The 5,000-nt window shown below is 52.3% G+C and overlaps 1 protein-coding gene across 2 annotated transcripts in view; it reads right to left on the bottom strand.

Moving 5' to 3' along the window:
- The window catches only part of LOC123505403 (nuclear receptor-binding protein homolog), an 80,838-nt gene that overhangs the window by 48,858 nt on the left and 26,980 nt on the right, over positions 1-5,000 (bottom strand). The window lies entirely within an intron of this gene.

Genomic DNA, 5,000 nt, shown 5'->3' with positions numbered 1-5,000 from the left:
CACGAGTACATATAAAGAGAGAGAGAGAGAGAGAGAGAGAGAGAGAGAGAGAGAGAGAGAGAGAGAGAGAGAGAGAGAGAGAGAGAGAGAGAGAGAGAGAGAGAGAGAGAGAGAGAGAGAGAGAGAGAGAGAGAGAGAGAGAGAGTGAATATGCTACAAGTCAGCATTGTTGGTATCTATTAATCTATACCAACACACACACACACACACACACACACACACACACACACACACACACACACACACACACACACACACACACAGACGGAGGCGGCCTGGCTGACTGACTGAGAGCACCTGGACAACTTGAGCTCTGAGTGGAAGGGATAGAAAAGGAGGAGGAGGAGGAGGAGGAGGAGGAGGAGGAGGAGGAGGAGGAGGAGGAGGAGGAGGAGGAGGAGGAGGAGGAGGAGGACGAGGACGAGGAGGAGGAAGGTCGAGAGGAGAGTAAAGCACGTGAGATCGAAGAAGGGAGAAGGAAGGAAGCAGGTTAAAGGAGTGAAGAAGGGATACACGGAGATAAGGGAAGGTCTGAGAGGGTGAAGGAGGGAGAGAAGAATCTGTGAGACAAGCGAGGAGGAAGGAAAGAAGGAAGGAATGCTGAAGGAGGAGAGGAAGGAAGGCTGACGAGGTGGAAAGACGGACAGATGGAGAGAATAATAAATAAAAAATAAAATGATAAAACCATCTGGGACGCGAACACGGGAGAAGGGCCAAGGCGATGCCAATACCTGCAGGAGGAGGAAGAAGAGGAGGAGGAGGAGGAGGAGGAGGAGGAGGAGGAGGAGGAGGAGGAGGAAGAGGAGGAGGGACACAACGGCACTGATCGATCGAGTCAAGGTCAAGGTGTCCATTATTAAGAGCCCTACCTTTACCTACGCTACCCCCACCTTCTCCCACACACGTGCCTCACCCCACCACAACACCCGCCCACACCATTGCTACCCCATGCACGCCCACGCCCTCACTGCCTCTCTTATAACCCTCCAAACGTACACCAGACGCCTCGCCCATGCTAAGCCATACCCAAGGCACTCGTGCTGCGCAATTATCCATTTTTCACGAGCTAATCATTTACGCCTACCTCTGTGCTCACCTGCCACGCCCACGCCTTATCCTAGTCTGCTGAGGGAGGATGCGAAGGACACCCCTCTCCCCCAGCCCCGCCTTCCCTGGTATCCTTCCTGCAGGGCGCGGTCATATTATCCCCTGGACACTTCACTTCCAGGATATGTTCGCCAATCTTTTTTTTCTTTTTCTAGAGATTATTTTCCTTTTATTTATTTTTCATAGCAGTGTGTTTTGATGAAGGAACACTGGTCGAAGCTATTGCTGTTAGTATTTAGGTTAGGTTAGGTTAGGTTAGGCTGGAGGTTAATCAAATAAGGAGTGAGGAAGGAAAATGTTCTGAGATTAAGTTAAGCATAGTCATGTCACGTCACGCCACGTCACACTAGGCCAAGATAGGTAAGGAATATAAAAAAAAAAAAAAATCAGAGAAATGTCGAAAATCGAGAAAAAAATTGAAAAAAAGAAAAAAAAAATCAATGGGGTGTAAATTTAGAAATACGGGAGTAAGGAGTGGGGTGACCATATCCTACATCCCTTCTACAGCAGCACCCCATCACCCTGTACCAGCCCCCTCACCCCCCACACACACACACACATGTACCTTGATCTCACAACAGGATCGATCAGCCGCAACAGCCCTAGTGCCCTAAATAACCGCCACCCGTCAGCCAGTAACCAGTGTGCGCCCATCAGACACCCCCCTAACTTATTTAACGCCCGCCAACCCACATCCCTCGCTGCGAACAGTAACATCCACCCCCCGCAGCCCTCCACGAGCCCTCCCAGCGCCCCGCGAGAATACTACAGTCCTCCCTGGTTGGCTGGCGGTGACGCACAAGCAAGGGCGTGGGAGGGAGAAGATACTTGTTTATTTACTTGGGCTCCGTCAGAGAGAGAGAGAGAGAGAGAGAGAGAGAGAGAGAGAGAGAGAGAGAGAGAGAGAGAGAGAGAGAGAGAGAGAGAGAGAGAGAGAGAGAGAGAGAGATTCAAGGAAAGATGAAATAAAAGGACAGGACTTACAAAAGAAAATGAAAGAACAGAGAGAGAGAGAGAGAGAGAGAGAGAGAGAGAGAGAGAGAGAGAGAGAGAGAGAGAGAGAGAGAGAGAGAGAGAGAGAGAGAGAGAGAGAGAGAGTTCAAGGAAAGGTAAAAGAAAAGGATGGGACTGACAGAAAGAATGTGAGAGAGAGAGAGAGAGAGAGAGAGAGAGAGAGAGAGAGAGAGAGAGAGAGAGAGAGAGAGAGAGAGAGAGAGAGAGAGAGAGAGAGAGAGAGAGAGTGACGTGTTGACTCCTTCTCTAATTAATTGCACCTCCCTATCAGCGCTGGATGCAGGAATGTGGCTGGCGGCGTATTTATATTCTACACTAAATTAACTCTTTGTTCACTGCTCTCGCGTCCCCTGAGACCGCGACGGAGGGAGTGCGGGGGCGGCATGGAGGTGTGAGGCGTGGGGAGTAGGGAGAAGGGGCGAGGAGCAATGAGATACGGACACGGGACACACCTGCACCTCCCCCAACATCCCCCAGTCCCTATCCGCTCCTCCCACTATGATTAGGGCCAGCAGCAGCATGACGCACCAAAGGCAAGGGTGAGGCAGGGCATGGCAAGCTGGATAGTCGATCAGAAGGACAGGCATTCACGGCGAGGCATTAAAGCTGCTGCAGTGAGGGTCGGCGCGCTGCTAGTCTGTCCTCCACCGTTAGTTTTTCCTCTCACGGATATTTGCAGCTTTTTTTTTTTTTTTTTCTCCCACGTATTTCCTCCTCCCGGTTATTTTACTCCCCACACTTCCCTTCTTCAATATTTCCCCTTCTCACCTTTCCCTGTAACTCATCCGTAATATGCATTGTTTTTCCCATGTGTTACACCCGCTTGACTTCCCCATTTCAAGCTAACCTAACCTAACCTAACCTAACCTAATCCAACCTATAGCAAATATACCTATAGTGATGGAAAAAATAATAAAAAAAAAAAAATCACTCAGGGGAAGAATAGAACTGTGAGAGGGACATGACCGTGATCCAGTGAAGAAGAGTAGGGAGTGGGCTGAGGGGAAGGAAGATGTACGTGAGGTGAGGAAGTAGGTGAAGGAGGCACGGAGGGAGGCACAGAGGTAGTAGAATCAAATGAACCAAGGCCACACGATTCACGCACACCTTTTCAACCTGCAGCCCACCAAACCCTAACCTGTCCCACGGCCGTGTCCCAGATCGTTAGCAGGTGCAGGTGTGAGGGGCAGAGGAGTGGAACAGGGGCACGGCAGGGGTGGATGAGTAGAAGTGAGGGCCGAGCTGCGACACCCAAGATTCATTGTGTCAAGGTCGTTGTTGCCACTACCACCACCACCGCCACCACCACCACCACCACTACTATACCACCACCCACAGACCAGCAGAAGCGTGCAGCGGAGGGAAAACACAGCACATGCCAGACCCCGCTGCCTATTTCCCCTCCTCCCTCTTCGTCCTCCCCTCCTCCCCACTCCACTCCCCCCCTCCTACCCTGCGATATTTTTAAAGATCACATCACATACATATCATAAAAGTGTGTGTGTGTGTGTGTGTGTGTGTGTGTGTGTGTGTGTGTGTGTGTGTGTGTGTGTGTGTGTGTGTGTGTGTGTGTGTGTGTGTAAAACAAGTTGGTGAATAAAAATAAATACACAGAGTAGTAGCCAGACGACTTGGGTTACGCAGACAAGACAAGACAGACATACAGACAAGCAAACATACAAAGAGGGTGTCCCGTGTGTGTGTGTGTGTGTGTGTGTGTGTGTGTGTGTGTGTGTGTGTGTGTGTGTGTGTGTGTGTGTGTGTGTGTGTGTGTCTCGGGTCTCAGCTTTGGGAATGCAGTACAATGCTAATAGTGCGGCTGCGTGAGCTGAGACTGAGGCCTTGTTGAGAGAGAGAGAGAGAGAGAGAGAGAGAGAGAGAGAGAGAGAGAGAGAGAGAGAGAGAGAGAGAGAGAGAGAGAGAGAGAGAGAGAGAGAGAGAGAGAGAGAGAGAGAGAGAGAGAGAGAGAGAGAGAGAGAAATTGGGGATGAATGAGCCATTACTTCCCACACACTTGGACTGGGAACAAATCTGGCCTCCCTTCACCACCCCATCCCCCCTTCCCTTCCCTTCCTCCATCAACATCTGATTCAAAAGTGTGTGTGCGCGTGAGGTGCCGGGAGTAGGCAGGTGTCCTTGATCGCTCGGCAGCTCGTGTGAGGCGGACCGGGAGGGAGGGAGGATGGGGGATGGGAAGGCAACGGCACAGCGGCACTTCCCCAACTAAGCTCCCCTCCTCCCCATCCCTCTCTCCCCAAAACAAGAACCTCATTTACCGGTTGAAGACAAAGGTATGAACACAAATGGGGCTTACACGCATTCATACACACATGCGCACATGGGTAGCGCTGCAGTACTAGGAATAAGCAGGCGTGCGGGTGAGCGTGCGGGCAAGCCAGCTAGCAGACGGGCAGGCGGGCGGGCGGGCAGGCAGACGACCTTCCTTCCCTATCCTGTAGACTCCGGTGACGTCGCCTTGGCCTTGAGCTTCTTGGACCTCGCTCCCCGCTCCTCTCAGCCCGCCGCTCCGCCAATGAGGGTCCACTGCACGTGAGGGTTGCGTTATGATTGGCGGCACGGGCGGCAGGTGGGTGACGGAACGGTGGCTGCGGCAGCGATGAAAACAGTTAGCCCACAGCACCCCCAATCCGCAGTTCCCACCGCTACCTGCTACTCCGCCGTCGCCGCCAACATTCCCAGGGCGAGCCACGGTGGCACCACGAGCGCGCGCGCACGCACACACGCACACGCACACACACACACACACACACACACACACACACAGGGGGACGTTTCATAACCGAAGTTCGATGTCCTGGGAACAACGATTGAGGGTCCACTTTGCTCCCCTTTCTCCTCCAAGACAGTTCAGGTCCATA

The sequence above is a fragment of the Portunus trituberculatus genome, chromosome 18, assembly GCF_017591435.1.
Source record: "Portunus trituberculatus isolate SZX2019 chromosome 18, ASM1759143v1, whole genome shotgun sequence".
NCBI classification, from domain to species: domain Eukaryota; kingdom Metazoa; phylum Arthropoda; class Malacostraca; order Decapoda; family Portunidae; genus Portunus; species Portunus trituberculatus.
The sequence above is the reverse complement of the archived record's forward strand: the minus strand, read 5'-3'. Positions and strand labels throughout refer to the sequence as shown.